This window comes from Emys orbicularis, chromosome 6, assembly GCF_028017835.1.
Source record: "Emys orbicularis isolate rEmyOrb1 chromosome 6, rEmyOrb1.hap1, whole genome shotgun sequence".
Classification (NCBI taxonomy): domain Eukaryota; kingdom Metazoa; phylum Chordata; order Testudines; family Emydidae; genus Emys; species Emys orbicularis.
Window position 1 is genome coordinate 104268505 of NC_088688.1, and position 17827 is coordinate 104286331.

Below are 17827 nucleotides of genomic sequence, written 5' to 3' on the forward strand. Positions count from 1 at the left end.
TGTATCCCGAGGGAACCACCAAATCCTGTGTGATATCTTAGATGACAATACTCAAAGTAGCTTTATCAAACAAAAACAAAGTTTTCAAGTGGCCCCCTAGAGCTTCTTCCCTTAGATGAGAGGAATAAAAAGAGCTGGTGACCACAAAGAATATGTGCAGGACTTTGTGAGTGTGTTGAACCTTTAAGTGAGGTGTATGTGTAATCATACACAATATACTGAGATGCACAAACTCACAAGAGGACACGCATTTTGCTGAAGTTACAATAAATATCTGAGTAGTACCAGAAACATCTAGCAAGGTGCACTGTGATGAAAAGTCTCTTCTGCAGTGCTATGAAACAATTCACGAGACTGTACTTTAAAGCAGACACATTATGTTTCAAATGAGATTTAAAATCTTCTTACACTGGAATAGGTGAGTCACTCCTTCAAGTGATATTCTTTCCCTGTTAGAAAATGACATTGACCTTGAATTGCTGGCCCAGGTGGACATACCCCAGGTTCAATGTCTGACATTTCCGGAAAAGCCTAACAGTTTCCTGCAGCTGTTTTTCCCCTTTACCCAGGAGGTCTTGGTGCAGGCACAACACTGAAAGGAGAAATTCAGGGAGGTAGAAAGGAGGGAGACGAGAAATCTGACAAAAAATAATACATTTTTAATTCAAAAGAAAGTTAGAATTGACCAGTATAATTAAACAAACTAGTGAAACATATTTATTCAGGCTGATCTTCCAAGCATTGCTTATTTCACATATATGCAGATTAGGGTATATGTCAAATGTTTGCACAGCCACATGAGACATAAATAGGATCAGGCAGTCAAAACTAACAGAAAAACTAGCAAGCAAGCAGTGGCTTCAGAGGTAAATGTAATGTAATGATGGATTGCTATTTAGTAGGAGATTATCTTTCAGGCATGGCACAGAAATCATTTTATAAAGACAGGTATTTAATGTTCAGGTAGTTCTATACCAAGTGACCAACAGAGCAGGCTTACAAAGTTTGCTGTTTAGTTTAAAAAAAAAAGTTCAAACACACCAGTTTGACATTTAAAACAATAAAACACACAAACCAGATTTTGATCTCCATTCAGTGCACTAAAGCTCTCAGTGTAGTTATTCCACATTTAGACTAGTGCACCTACCATAAGAACCTGTTCCACACTCAGAAGGGGAAAAGCCACCATTCCTATTTACATCTATAACAGGAGTTGCAATAGGAGAGCTGTGACATGCTCTGGAGAGTAAAGTCATTAGCAGCTGAATATGATACAACATTGTGGCACGGTAGAGAAAGAACAATAATTTTTTCAAGATGGTATTCAGTGAAAATGTTTCAGTCCAATGGTCACATAGACAATTCTAAGGACAATTTTTGAGTAGGCCTAGTGACTGGTATACTGTAACTGCATTTGTATGCTGTGTTTAAAATATCTGACTCATTCTTTCCCTTTCAAGGAAGTTGGTGGCGTTAGATTGCCTCCAACACATTCATCTTGGAAGGTATTAAAAGTGATTCCCTGCCCCGCCCCAAGAATAACAAAACTTACAGCTTCTGCTGCCTTGTGTCTATCAGGCAAATCCTTATTCAAATGATAATGCAAATTTGCATAGCTCCACTAACTTCAGTGGAACTACTCCAGTTTCTACCATTTGAGGATCTGGCGCCATATTTGCAAAATTCTGTTTAGGTCCTACAAGTGTTTGCTAGTTACAGGAAAACACCAGTTGTGGAGACAACTGTGCTGGGAACTCTGGGGTAGGTAATTTGGATGCATGGAACTGTGGTGCTTGGAGATACTGCTGTGTCGACATGCAAAAATCTTTGCAGGAACAAATAGTTCAGGCAACATTAACTGTAGCATTTTACTGTGAGCCAGTTTAGTTTCCAAATGCAGATAGTCCTTCTGTGTCTATGTGCCTGTCTGTATTCTGCTTGTTTGTTCAATTGATCTCACTGTCTACATATTCCTAGAGCATAAAATTAAAATACACTGGTGACACAAGTTATTCAGATGCTTATCAAGAGATCATATGTAATATCTGTTATGGTAATGCACCTTCCATGTAGTGTCCATAACATACTCTGAAGAATTTTGTGGTCACTATACTTATATTATTATCATCACTATATGTGAAGATCTACCAGAAAATAAGTTACATATATGATTACCCTGAATTCTATAAAGATCTGAAGTACCTAGAAATCTTTTTAAATGGGATATTTTTATGCAGCTATCATTTTGTCCACTGTATCTTTCAAGAAAATATGGGAAATATGACTGCTGAACAATGATTCTGCAAAATGGCATCATGTCATTCCATATTTATTGTGGCTCATTGATTCTATATCATGTTTATTTTCTAACTGTCAGCCCTAAAACTCAGCCTGGGATCTGAGATTCAAGCTTAGTTCTTTCTTTCTCATACATCATCACCTGTAATAAAGTTTCTGCAGGCCAAATTAGGCTTTCAGTGACATTTAGGCAACCACATTGCCTTCAGTAATGTTACATTACACAGATTGGATTGGAATGTAGTAAACACTTGTTGATGCACAGAAAGGAATAGAATCCAACTCACTCATTAATAACTGTATTGGTTGTGCAAGGCTAATGGGAGTAGAAAAAAAATGTAAGTACCTTGGAGCTCTGACTTCATGGAGGTCCATTAATATGCTGTTTGATATTAGAAATGAACAGGCTGGGACAAATTTTGTTCCATGACACCCATACAGAAATCCCTGGGGATGCAAAGGTGTAAATGAGAGCAGAATTGGACCTAATAGATGTAACAAAAAAGATAAAATATTTATTTGACTATCGTTATTTTGGGTGATATTTATTTTATGAAATGCTGTTTATTCATATAAACATTGTGGAAAAAAATTAACAAGGAATTGGGAAAGACTGAGATCATCTTGCTGAGTAAACAAATTATGCATGCTCCCTGAAAGAAGAGTTAGACCCCACTGGTTTTAGATACTGAGTCTTACTATGCTGACCAGTTCAATATTGTCTGTTTTTGGCCTAATATTATCTTGCTCTTAACTAGTCAGTTCATTGAAGCTAATGGATTTGCATGTGGGTATGAATCAGGATACACCATGACCGGGGTGAAATCCAGGCCCCACTGAAATCAACAGAAATTTTGTCATTTATGTCTGTGAGGCCTGGATTTTACCCCTGGAATCTTTGTGGTTTTGACACACAGGCAAAACAGGTGTAATTGTAATGGGAGTTGTGTGCATTTATTGAAGAGAAAAATAGACAACATAAAATATATACATTGGAAATGTTTCAGGGACAGTTTAGAGCATACAGTCAACACTAATTACAAATAGATGTAATAGTTTAAACACTTGTATTTTGGGAAGTTATTTTCCTTCCCTTGTAAATAAGATGAAGCAGTTAATAAAATTGATAGTGTGTGTGTTTTTCTTGGACCAATTGATTCTGTTTAATATTTTCCTGTTTCCTGGGAAGCTTAATATGAGTGAGATGGGTAGCTTGAGGAATCGCAAATATATAAAATAATTTGAATAACTTTGGCCTAGAAGTTTTTGGTCCTAATTTGAGTGATTCAAGTTGTGCATAGGTTTTGCACTGACCTTCTGCACAGGAGTTAATTTCACTCATCAAAATGATCCTTCTTAATTTGTTACCATAAGTACAGAAATGTCAGTGTATCGGTCTTAATTATTTCTTGATGAATGAAAGCAAGAAGCAGCCACCAAAACCTTCCAGACCAAAGTTATACAAAGCATTGTACCCATACGACATAAATGTAAGACACAGTCCCATACTCCTTATGTAGACAAAGCTCGTACTAGGCCTTTGTGTGTTTTTACTCATGAATTCATGAAGACTGAATAGCCCTAAACAAGATGGCCTACAGAATAAGAAGTATATATATAAAACCTCATGTACAGTAGGTTCACCCACTCCTAACACATACATATGCGCGCACACACACACACTATGTATATGAGTTAGGAGTGGGTAACTCTACTGTACATTAGTATAGGTTTACAGCAAATTCTCCCTATCATCAAACCAGAGTAACCCCAATGAAATTTGTATGTATGTTTAAAGATATTGCACTTTATAGTATTTTATGTTGCATAATTTTCTTAGTGTAAAGTAAAGCCATTTTAAAAAAGGCAACTCATTTTTGGATTTCTGAATATGGGCATTAATTTTAAATAAATAATCTATTATGCATCTCTGTTACATAATGTTTAATATAAAATATTGTTAAGTCAGTCATCATATGTTATCAAAATGCTGACACTTTCTTACAAATATGCAACAATCCTATCTTCTGATGAAAAAAAGACAAAACAGGAATCAAATGTTAATGTGGTAATTAACAAAATGACCTCAGATAGGTAGAATAACACATATACGTTGGGCCATATTCTACCCTCAGTTACACAAGCACAACTTTACTACAGACAATGAGATAAGAGAAAGCAGAATTTGCCCATATTCTTAATATTTACAGCATGACTTTACAAAATAATGTGCATTATTTTGCAGCAAGGCATTTAATCCTGCAGCAATCCTGCAGTCCTTGTACACCCAAAATTGGATGTTTTGGGTTTGCAAAGAATTAAGTCTCAGGCCTAATATGGCAATTAATTCACATCACTACTCTAATATATTCCCCAAATGAAACCTCAGTAAAATAAGCACCTTGAGTTTTAAGTTTACAGGTTTCAGAGTAGCAGCCGTGTTAGTCTGTATCCGCAAAAATAACAGGAGTACTTGTGGCACCTTAGATATATGCATCCGAAGAAGTGGGTTGTAGCCCACGAAAGCTTATGCTCTAATAAATTTGTTAGTCTCTAAGGTGCCACAAGTACTCCTGTTATTTTTAAGTTTACAGACACTAAGATACTTCTATCACAATTCCTACAGTATCTTAAATTCGCCAGGGTCAAACTATCTGCTGAAAAGCAACAGCTTTGAAATTATTGTCAAAAATAAGCATTGCAGATGTTACTTTTTTGTTTTCGTTATCTGGTCTCAGTTCCTCATAATGGGCCTACTCTTGCAATCCTGAATCCAATAAGAACTACTTATGTTAGTAAGGATTTGCAAGATCAGCCCCATATGTTGTCACTTGAAAATTTTAGTAGTATACTATAAATGACAACTAGATGTTATTTTTGTAATAAAGTATTTTTTTTTAAATGCAGCAGTTTTCAAACTCTTCCTTCCTTTATTTTTAACTTAAAGGAAAAGAAATCCGGAGCCCTAGCCTTATTTATTTATGTAAAATAATCTTTTGTCATGGAAAACCAATTTGTGTAGCCCCGAGATAATTACAAGCGTGTGTGTGTGTGGGTGGGTGTGTTGATCATTATTCACTGAATGAAACTGTACTATAACTCTGCATTGATATATTCTCTGAATACAAGTTTGTACATAGTATGAAAGCTATATTTATTTACACATAGGCTCTTGGAAATAATCCCTTGCTGTCAAATGTACTATTTCACTATAACTACAGAACTTTTCACTGTGCTTGTGTACTCTTTCACACTAATGTATCATCCTTGTACTACTGATAATCAGCTCCTCATATAAGTCACTTTATGTAACTAAGTCTTCTGAGTGTGAAATATAAAAAAGACTTAAACGGATGTCATTTTGTTTAGTATTCTTTCTGTCTTGATTCTCTTGTTACAGCTCTGAAAAATACACGTTAAACTATTTATTGTTACTTTATAATGATATCAGAATTGGGAGATGGATTAGATGACCTCTCCAGGTCTCCTCAAGTCTACATTTCTATGACTTCTATTATAAATATAGGTTATTATTAATTATTTGCATTAAAATAGCACCTCATTGCCTCAACAGAGACGGAAGCCCCATTGTGATACATTCTGTGTATACAGACAGTAAACAAAAGTCCATGCCCCAAAGATCTTAAAACCTAGACAAAACAGACAAAGGGTCATAATAAGGAGATATTATTATCCCCATTTTACATATAAGGAATTGAGGCACACAGAGATCAAGACCGTGATTCAGCATGGTATTTAAGCATGGGCCTAACTTTCAGCTAATGAGCAGTCCCACTTATGTCAGTGGGAAAAGTTAATTAATTTGGCGTTAACACAGACTTAAACATTTTGTTGAATCAGAGCCTAAGTGATCTGTCCAGCATCCCACAGGAAATCTGTGGCAGGAGGTGGGAGTCAACCGAGGTCTCTTGACTCTGTCCAATGTCTTAACCACAAGAGCATCCTTCCTCATGTAAGTGCAGACCTAAATTATACCTGGCAAATGCACAGATAGGTATAGGTGTGGTATTATTGTATAGAGCTATGAGCACAGGTACTTGGGCACTCCTATTCTACAAAAGAAGAGCAGAGAACTAGCAAGTTAATAGGTTCAGAGCCCTTAGGCTGAATTTTTCCAAATTGCTAATATGCACTTGCAAATTCTATAGACCTCAAACTTCTAATGCGTTGTGTGACTATTAAACTTCCACACCCAGCTAGCAGATGGCAGCAACTTTGAACATTCTATCTTGTGCATTTCACAGTGCTCATTTATTTGCAGGATGACATCTGGCAGACGTCCTCTGGGAGAGGCAGTGTAGTAGGAATTCTGGGCAGCTGCCAGCCCTTTAGATCTCTAGCACAGTCCATAGTGAGAACCAGTTTAAATAAAGTTCATCAAGGATGAAGTAGCTTCTGGGATCTATAATGCAACTGGCTCCTGGCTAGTTCACTGGATGAACGGAGACCATGGGACACTTGGTGAACTCCCTGGTGCATTAGTATTGGGGGCCGGGGAGGGTGTCCAGGCTGATGTCACTTAACAGGCTTGGGCCTGCTTTTCACCTGGGCCTATAAGTCATAGTAACCTATGAAGGACTAGACTGTGCCTTTAACCACACAGCCTTGAGTAGGGAGAGATGGAGAACCACACAGCCCAGTTGGAGTACCAGAAAAACTCTGCTTCCAAGAGCCCAGTCCCTGCTGGGACTGCTCCCTGCACACAGGGAATGTGCAGATCATACTAGGCTGGTCTAGAACGTTCTCCCAGAAACCCCACCCTCACTCTCACTACCCTTTTCACCAGGTTCATCCTCGGGGTGGGGGGGCAGCTCTTGTAAGCTTGGGGGGAAGCTCTTGTGACCAGCCACACAAGGGTAGAGAGACTGGGTGCACCTTCATGCTTGTCCTTTTGTCCTTGCATAACCATGCAAGGGCCAATCACAATCTGGGCCAAAATACTTCACATCCTTGTAGGACCACAAAGCAGTCCTCCCCTCTGTGGGGATTTTTCTCACAGTCACACACCCACTGGGTTTAATGCCCCTCTGTTTTGTTTAAGGCCAAGCTGATACAGAGAAAATGGGAGTGGCATATGAGCAAAGTCTCCTATATTCATGAGCAAATGGCTCAGCAGCTGACGAGCACAACTCACCACTGTCTGCCTAGCCCATTCATCATGTATTAAGAAGATGAGAAGAGCCATACTGGGTCAGATCAATGGTCCATCTGGCCCAGTAGCCCGTTTTCTGACTGTGGCCAATGCCAGATGCTTCAGAGGGAATGAACAGAACAAGCCAATTATTAAGTGATCCATGCCCTGTTGTTCACTCTCAGCTTCTGGTAGTTAAAAGCTTAAGATACTCAGACCATGGGGGTTGCATCCCTGATCATCTTGGCTACCAGCTATTGCTGGACCTATCCTCTGTGAATGTATCTCATTTTTTTTAACCCAGTTATAATTTTGGCCTTCACAGCATCCCCGGCAATGCATTCCACAGGTTGACTGTGCATTGTGTGAAGCTGTACTTCCTTTTATTTGTTTTAAACTTGCTGCCTGTCAATTTTTATTGGGTGACCCCTGGTTCTTGTGTTATGTGAAAGGGTAAATAACACTTCTTTACTCACTTTCCCCACACCATTCATGATTTTACATACTATCATATACCCCATTAGTCATCTCTTTTGTCCCAGTCTTTTTAATCTTGCCTCAGATGGAAGCTGTCCCATACCCCTAATCATTTTTGTTGCCCATCTCTGTACTTTTTCCAATTCTAATATACCTTTTTTGAGATGGGGTGACCAGAACTGCATACAATATTCAAGGTGTGGGTATACCATGGATTCATATAGTGGCATTATGATATTTTCTGTCTTATTATCGCTCCCTTTCCTAAGTGAGGGAATTGCTCAGTTGCATGATTCTAGTAGTATAGGGCAATGGTATTTCCATAGGCGGTGGTGATTTTAGCTGAGATCTCACTCTGGAGGGTAACAAAGGCAGAGACAGCACAGCTGCTGCAGGCACCTGAAGCCACCCAGGTCCGTATGCTGCTAGCCTGTGTACTGCAATGGTGTCTGCTGAAGTTATCACTGAGTGATGTCAGAAAGTGTTCTACCCTGGCAAAAGAAATAAGGCAGTCCTGCTTCAAAACCTTCAGTGGAGAATTGCAGAGTACCTCCATGAAAGTGTCATCTCTGGAGGATTCAAGGGATATCCTTGTGCACATAAACAAACTGCTCAGCATGTCCCTGACCCACCCACTCCTGCCTAACTCCAGCGGGGACTGAAAAGCAGATAGCAACTCTACCTCTCCTGATTGTACCATTACATGATAAGGTTGTAAATCACTTGGCATATCAGGAGTGAGTAAAGAAGATTGTAATACCTTGCTATAATACATTGACTAAATAATTACTTGCCAGGCTGCAAGCATCACTGCGTCAGGAAGAATGCAAAATGTTTGTTCGTTATCAAGGCATATGTTTCTATCAAAGACAGAGGCCCTGGTTCTCCACTATGAATGAGCAGATGTTGTGGACCTTGACAGAGGCAGGAAATTGCTTACGACTCCCTGAACCTTGGATGCCCAGCGCTGGCAGAAGTTAAAGCAGCAGGTGGCCTACTCTAATTTCTGCCAGTAGCATAAGCTCCATAAGGAGTATACACTAGCAGAGGATCAGTGTTGTAGAGCTCAGCACCACCATGCTCCCTGCCAGCCCCAGCACACCCCGTTCTTCCCCGTACATTGGGTTAGGGTGGGCATCAATCATAGGAGGCAACTACCTCACCGCTGCAGTGCTAGCTTTACAGCAATGGAGATTCCCCCTGTACAGGAGGAATTCTCCTGTGGGCAACTTAGCTGGCTGAAATTCATTTTGTGTCAAATAGCTGGTGCAAAGTGCAATGTGGCTGATTGAAGAATCCAATCCTGAATATCGGAAAATGCACATAAATCAAGAATGATTTTGATAATGGCATAATTAATTCCATTTGAACTCTACAGCTGCCTGCCCCAGTCCCACTGGACCCAGAGGGTGAAATTCACCCCGTGCATAAGACCAGCACAAGACATTTATACCACATATGCCGTGTTTGAAGGGTTTAAGTGGCGCATAGAGCTGCTAATGGCTCTCTGCACAAGGATGGATTCAATCCATAATGGCCTGGTGCTTTTCACTCCTAATGCTAAACACTCTCTCCTAGGCCTGGAAATAGAACCCAGGAGTCCTGACTCCCAGCCCCTTGCTCTCCCCAGTGGCTGAAGAATTTCTTCAACCTTCAGCATTGTAGCAGCCTGTATGGAACTTGGAAGGAGGAGCACAGGTTTCAGGAGGGAAAAATTTAGAGAAGGCACCCGGAAGACAATCTGTTTGCATATGGCTGGAATGCTAGTTGCTGTTGCAAGGTCTCTGTAAATAGTTCTCATAATAAAGAGTTGGTTTAATTTTTAGAAACATGAAGTCCTCTCATGCTGAGTAATAACATGGTATTTGAAACACGGTGGCAGCAGTACATCTAGTGAGAACTACAGCAAGGAAGAAAGTGTGATTAACAGGAAAACAAAACAGCACCTAGAAACAGAGCAGACAGACAGCATGGAGGGACTCAGGCCACTGGAAAAGCTGGATTTCCAGATTTAAAAAAAAAATTGCACAAGTACAAACTTGAGTCTGTATATAGATCTGATCATGGGGAATAAAGGGGGGGGGGAGAAAGGTAAAGCTTTTTTACTATTTTATTGGGGGAAAGGATGCATAGTAAGTAAAGTTTGTTACCAGGAAAAATGACTGAAACAGCTGATAAAAGTGTTTGGTGAATAGTGATCCCAGACAGAATGAGACTGTAGAGAGACACTGTTTTTTACCTGAAACCAAGAAGCAGACGAGGGAATAGATACTTACAGAACTGAGAACTCTAGCATCCACATATAACTTTGGCAACATAAAAGATGCTTGATTTAGAGACAGAATCACTTGTGGGACATGTGATTCTGAGTTACAGGAGAGAGAGCATTGAGAAAAACAGATCTGACCCTGGAGCAATGCCTCCAAATAGAAGGGCAGTCGAACTATCCAGGGGAAAGGTCTAAACAATAGCTTGTCACTAGTGCAGCACAATTACAAATGTTCAAGCTAAAGGAACTCAGGAAGCAGGACAGAGACAGACTGCCCAAGAATGCAGGCATCATATAATATAGTGAAAGCAACATGGAAAGCAGAAAGAAAAATGCCCAGCCAATGGACAATGATCAGCGGGTGTGGGAAACAGAACCACTTTATGTTTTTAGTTTGAGAAAAATAGAGTCCTCCCAAGTTATGATCCAGCACAACGTACATGAAACATCCATGAAAGTCATTTGGCCTGTAAGGTCCTGGTTAAATTAAATGAACTGAAAAAGTCCTTCAGGATTGGTTTGTTTTAATTGGTTGAGCTGCTCCTGTGTACTGAGAATTGAGTGACACCCCTGCTGATGATTTAAACTGATAACCAGACTATTCAGGTTATCTGACAAGCTTCAGGTTATCCTTCATTTCAGAAGAAGGTGGGTGCATATTGAGTCCTGTGTGTGGCAAGCTGCTGGGGATACCCACAGCTGTGAAGCACTGTGCTCCCCCTCTCAGCTTCAGCAAGCAGAAGCTTTGTTGCAGCTAAGCTGTATGATAACTCCCTGATATACCAACTTGTCCACCTTGCCAGCAAACTTCTCAGGGCTCTCCCAGCCCAAACTTTGCCTAGCAGGTAACAATCAGTGAATTCCAGCCTCCGAGTTCCTCAGAGATGTCTTTCTGCAATGCACAGACCACATTCACAGACCATATTAAGTGTGCTGCTTCTTTCAAGCGACAGCTTGTTATCTTGACAGGAGTTAATATTCACTTCAATTCAATCAAAGCACTGGATTGGGTTAGATAACAAGTAAAACACATTTATTTAATCAAAAAGATGGGTTTTAAGTGAGTTCAAATATAAGGTATAATGGTAGAAAGTGTTACAAACAAATAAAATTAAAAATATGCTTTCTAATGACTAAGACCTAGTTTAACAAGTTACAGTCCTTGTTCAAGGCAGTTTCCTCATCAATCTTCCTTTTCTAGCAATAGCTGAGTAGCTCTTAGACAGGATCCCCACAAAGTCCAAGGCACTGGTTCTCCTTGTCTCCTCAGGTAAAGGATAACTTAGGGGTTCTCTGCCCCTCTCTCTATAGTCTAGTCTACCTTTGAAATGTATATTCTCAAAGTTCATTGGCCCTACTTCAAGAGGCAGGAAGACTTCCTGGGGATGCAGTTTCCATCCCCTGTTGAGATTGTCAAGTGATCACTTTTTCCCCATGTGCTCTGCTGATGGCTTTGTTTGCCTGGATGCAAATGTGCTTTTCTTTGTCTTTGATCATACCTTACTCAACATACATGGGAGACACATTCATGCAGATGAAACCATGGTCCTTTGTCTGGAAAAAAAAACATTTATCAACTCCCCCGATATGCCTGGTTTCAACACATTTTAGTGCTAATTCCAGCACATCTGTGTAATCCTTTGTGGACCATACATACATCACGTAAAAATATTAATGATCAGTGAGTGATTCGTTTTCCAATGACATGTGACATGATACCTTTTAGATACAGATTATAACAATAGTGACTTGGCGTACACTGAGCTGGTCGGGCCAGCTGAAAGTCACTGCTAAATACTAGGAAGTCCCTTGCCTTCTGGCATAGGGATGCTCTTAGGGTCACACCGTGGCACCGTAAAGCAGTTGTTAAGTATTACCAGTGCAAGGCAGTTTGGTTTGTCTTGCTTCACATGCGAGTTGCTCTAAAGGCCTGTGATAAAATATAAGTGGGAATCTGGATTGCTTTCATTTTGTCATGCCTATCAGGTAGCTCATTAAGCTCACACTGTATATCTTTTATGCAAGCACTCAGCCTTCTTGCCAGTTGTAATCATCTGCAAAAACACAAACATGTTCTCAAGCCAAATGAACCTTTAATAGGTGGAGTCGGGGTGTCATCTCGACATGCATTTAAGTATGTCTGGCCTCGTCTGAAACCCAGGGTAGAAATTGCTCAGAGGAGGATCATTGGGCTTAGATTTTGCCAGCATTCAAATGCATTGCTCTGAAACCTCAATGGCATTCAACTTTTCAGAATAGCCCACAGCAAGATTTCATGTCCCTGGAACAGCATTATACTGCATGGAAGAGAAAGATGTGAGACCGTACATAAGAAACTACTTCTCCCCTTCCCCCCCCATACCCACAGACATAGAAAAATGATTAATCAGTAGACATTTCTTACTAACATAATCTGTGGGCCTTTCGGATGTTGTCCTTAAATAAGTGAAACCGTTTGTTTGTTTGTTTTGCATAGAAGCATAAGTGTCCATACTACAGAATTCAACAATTCAATCTTCTATGGTTTTGTATTGTGAGCTGCAGGTGCTCTCAGGCTTTGGAATATCTCTGGGAAAAAAACGAGTTGGAGAACAATTATGTTGGGCATCATAGGTGACATTTGCTCCTCTGGAGAGGGCCAGCACAAGGCCTATGCGACACCTAAATTCCACTTGTATGGCTAAAGTGAGACTTAAGTGGTGCATAGACCCTATGTTGGCTGTCTCAGCAGGGATAGATTTCATCCTCTTTAGACTGTTAGCTCTTCAAAGCAAGGATCTTGACTGTATATCTGTGTATAAAGCACCCATATTACCATACTCCCTCCATCTGCTGTGTAAATCACAATTGCTATCACTAGGAGGTAAAAAATAATGCCAGAGAAGGTTGAAAGTAGAGAGATTTAAATGGATTTACACTGATTTATACCAGTGGAGGATCTATCCTATGGTTTTCGCATATTAATCCAACAGTCCAGCCTGAATGAGTTTGCTACCGGGGAAGGTTATACATGTCTCCAAAGTGTCGAGACAAAACAACATCCTGTAACTCAGTTATTAATGACCAAAAACTGAATAGGCCACAGTGCTTTACCCAAGAACCATCAGAGTGATATCCAAAATGGCAAATGGTAACATGCTCTTTTTGTTACCTACATATTTCTGCAATGTTTAATGATGATGGGCCAAATCCTGCTCTTAGCTACACTGGTGTAAATATAGAGTAACTCCACTGAGCTGAACAGAATCACTCCAGATACACACCATTTCATGGGGTTGTAGAATTTGGGAAACTATAAATCTAATTGAGAAGTAAATGTTCTATAAAAAATAGTATGTTGCATAATATGATCTATATGATTTCCAGAGTGGGAACGGAACTGTAACAAGGGAACTGGAGAATTAACATATGGCTGTAGCTGGGGAATGTAAATAAAATGTCATATAATGACTGAGGAATCATTATTTTGTAATTTATAGAAGACAGAGGTACTCAGCACTTTGCTGGATAGAGAAAAAATAATATTTGATTAGCAGGTTTGATGTAAAAGATTTATTGTCATGAGTTTGAAAAAGTTGCAGTAATTATGATTAACGATGCCATTGCAATAATGAGGTGGGTGCAGATGATACAAATGAGCACCAATAAAACTCTTACCCCACATGATACCATCATGTATTATGTAAATGTCAAGTATGTTACTTATAAACTATTTTTTAAATGCTTTAGACAATTGTTTTTAAAAATGGTATTGGAGCTATTGCATTCCTCTGTTAAAATCAATGATGGTGCATCAGTGGAAAATCCCAACCACAATGAATAAATCTTGTTATTTATGTGATGACTGAGCTTTTCTTTTTCTGTAAGGTAATTGTGTCAACTATTAAAAAAAAACAAAAACTGAGAGTTGTTTTTCTTTTTAATGTTATTTTCCCATTTTTCAAAGTGTAGGAGCACAAATGCTGCCAGGTTCCTCGTAATTTACCCATTGCTTCTGTTTTTCCTGAGCTTGCAGCGGGTGTATTAATACTTCATAACAATTTATTTATAAAGATTCAAACAAAATGAAGCTTCAAAGCCAAAAATATTGAGTATGAGACTCTTATGTTCCAATAACTGGTTGCCCATAAGGCTGAAAGTTAATTGCAATACACACACATCACATTAAAAAGGTAATTTCACTTGAAATAAATTCAGGTTTTAAGAAGTTGAGGGCAATAATGCTAAACTAGACATAAAAGTCAACAAAATATCAAATAACATATAATAATGCTTTGCAGTTTTGTGACACGACCAATCAATTAAGTCTCACAATATCCCTGTTAGGTAGGAAACACTATTGAAATAGACTTACAGATTCCTAAATTGAGGCACAGAGAAACCAATAGATGTGTCCAAGGTCACAAAGTGAGTCAATGGCAGAGCCAGGAATAGACTCTAAGTGTTGCAACTCCCAGCTTGGAGCTGCTAACTCATTTTACACAAGACAGCCTGGAAGAGGGAGAGGGAAGCCTGCTGCAGCCCCTCAGGCCTGGGTGAGGGGGATGAAGGAGGAGCAGAGGTGAGGCTGAGGGGGGCTTTTGGCCTCTTGGTATGATGCTCTTGTGGCCGGCTAGTGAGAGTGACTACCCTGTAATGAGGGTGCAAGTCACACAGCCGTGGCTTACGGGGGATATTGAGCTCTTTGGAACCCTGAGCAGTGTGACCTCCCTGTAATGAGGGCTCAGGTCTCTGTTGGCAATATAGGCAGCGTGACAACTCTGTAATTAGGGTGCATGTCACGAGCCTCTCTTTTATGGGACATATTGAGGCCTTTGCTGCCTTGACCAGCCTGACCTCCCTGTAATTGAGAGCAAGGTCTCTGCCCCCTAATGCACCATTAGCTGGTGAAGTTGATTGACCACCCTGTAACTCAGGGTCTAGTTTGCCTCCCTCCTTGTTCTACATGGGGGATTAGGGGCATTTTAGGAATTTGGGCAGAGTGACCTCCTGGTAACTAGGAATTGAGTCCCTGCCCTTTAGTCTCTTGCCATTATGCTACTGTAGCCTGCTGGTCAGAACGAGCACCCTGTAAGTAGGGTACAAGTCTCATCCGTCACTATTAGTCATGCCCCTGAGAAACTCTGTCCAGGGTCCTGGCCCATCACCCTCCCTTCCCAGCTTGCTTAGAATTCTGCAGCCAAGCCTCGCAGCTAATACCCTGCTGGAGATGACACATTCTGCAGCTGTTGCAGGTAAGTTCCAAAAGAGAGGGTCCTTTGGCAGTTTTGGAATAAAACTGATCAGAACTAGTACTGCTGTCATGCGTTCCAAAGTCAATGGTGTTGAATAATTTCACACTGCCCTTAGTCATCTAACTCCTGATCTCTTTGTATTAAGAATCTTGAACTGCAGTGTGTAATAGCTGTGGAGGAGAAACATGGAGACGTTGCCTTAGGAATAGGACGTATTGGGTAGCACGGTGTCCCCAGGGAGGGAGTGGAATCCCAGTGAAGAGTATGATGACAGGGTGGAGCTCTCTTGGAGCTAGAATTGCAGGCTGTCCGCAGACTCTGGGAAAACAAGGCTGCCTCGTTGAGTCGTGCTCAGTTTGCATTGGGGACTTGGAGTCTGAGCCCTGTTCTAAGTTCTAACTTCTCTCTCTCTCTCTGTTTCCAACACTTCCAAGGAAGAGAAGAAGAAGGGAGCTGTAAGAAACCGCGAGCAAATAGAAGGAAAGCAAGCAAGTCACTGAAGGTGGAGAAGGAAAGGGACTCTCAACAGAGTGAGCACCCCGTAACTAAGGTCACATGTAATTAGGCTGAACGTCATGAGCCTCTCTTTTATAGGACATATTGAGGGCTTTGCTGCCTTGACCAGCCTGACTTCCTGTAATTGAGGGCAAGGTCTCTGCCCCCTTCTCACTTGGCATTAATGTGCCGTTAGCTGGTGAAGTTGACTGTCCATTCTGTAACTCAGGGTCTAGTTTACCTCCCTCCTTGATCTATGTGGGGGATTAGGGGCATTTTAGGTATTTGGGCAGAGTGACCTCCTGGTAACTAGGGATCAAGTCCCTACCCTTTAGTCTCTTGCCATTATGCTACTGTAGCCTGCTGGTCAGAACGAGCACCCTGTAAGTAGGATATAAGTCTCAGCAATTACTATTTTTTCGTGTTCCCCTCCCACCCAAAAATTCTATGTCTAAAGTCCTGGCCCTTTATTCTCTTTTCTAGCCTGACTGGGATTGTGCAGCCATGCTTCATGATTTCCCCTCTCCCCACTCCCCACCCCGTAATATGGGAGAGAAGATTTTGCAGCAGTTGCTCTTAATTTGTGTAAAAATAAAAAAGAGAGAGAGAGATTCCTTTTGGCATTTTTCAAATCAATCAATCAGTGTAAGTATTCTTTTTTCATTGATATTGTAATGTGTGTCAACAATTTCACATTTCCCTTAGAGATCATGCTGAATTTTTATTAATAATTTTTATTTGCACTGTATATGAATTGTCATGGAGAAATCTGGAGATCTTGACGTTTTAATAGGATTTTCTTGGTAATATTCCTCTGTCACTTATTTTTCTTGGTAGGATGCTAATTTAACAAGTTCATCAGAGTTATTTCCCCTAACTTATATTGCAATTACATTATAGTCACTATTTACCATTTCCCTCTTACACAGTGGGCAAAGTTCTGGCTAAGCACTCCTTTGAGGTTGCCTGTGCTTTTTATAGCTGTGAGTCATGGGTTTTGCCCCAGTTTTACTTTTCAGAAATTGTGTTCATATCAGGTAATTTGAAAAAATCAGGGGTTTATTTGAATAAATTAATTTGTATACAATCCTTTTTATTTTGGAGTTCATTTCTTATTGATTTTAATCTTGCATACTCTTTCCAGCTTCAGAGACAACTGGACAAGAAGGAAGCCCCCAACTGAAAAGAAAGAAAAAAGAATGAAAAGGAACTATGCAAAAGCAGAGGGAAATGCATGCAGAGAACGTAGTAATTGGAAATTCCTGTAATTATGAGATACTTCCAGCATAAATCATACAATAATCTCACACCGTGAATAAAACTTAAACTAACTTAATTTCTCAGGGTAGTAATATTAAGCAATACAAGGCAATATTAAGTATTCCTTATGTACCTTATAATAAATATTGTAGTAAAAAATCTTTTTTCTCTTCAGATTTATAACCATGTCCATCACCATAGCACTTAAATGCATTGGAAGGATAAATTCAACAACATAACTAGCATCTCTCACCTACTAAATCCTGTTAAAAGGCAGTAGTATATAACAATCTCAATTAGTCATATTGAAAGAAAATGGTTGATGAACCACAACACCAATGAGTGAATAGTTTCCTGCTGCATTCTTTCATTGTTTCTTTAACTACTTTTTGCAATATGAGAGAACACTGATAATGCATCTTCTCTAACAGTATGTATGGCCTCCCAAGAAAAGGTCTTCGCAATCAGCCTATAAAGCATGCTGTGCATCATACCTATACATTCTGGTAAAAAAGCAGGACGGGCTTTTGGATTTAATTTATGAAACTTAACCTTTACTGTTCCTTCATAACCATTTTGCTGATGTTGTTTAGGAATCTGGGCTTTGTGTTTACCAAGTAGTCATTCTGACATTCTTAGTCT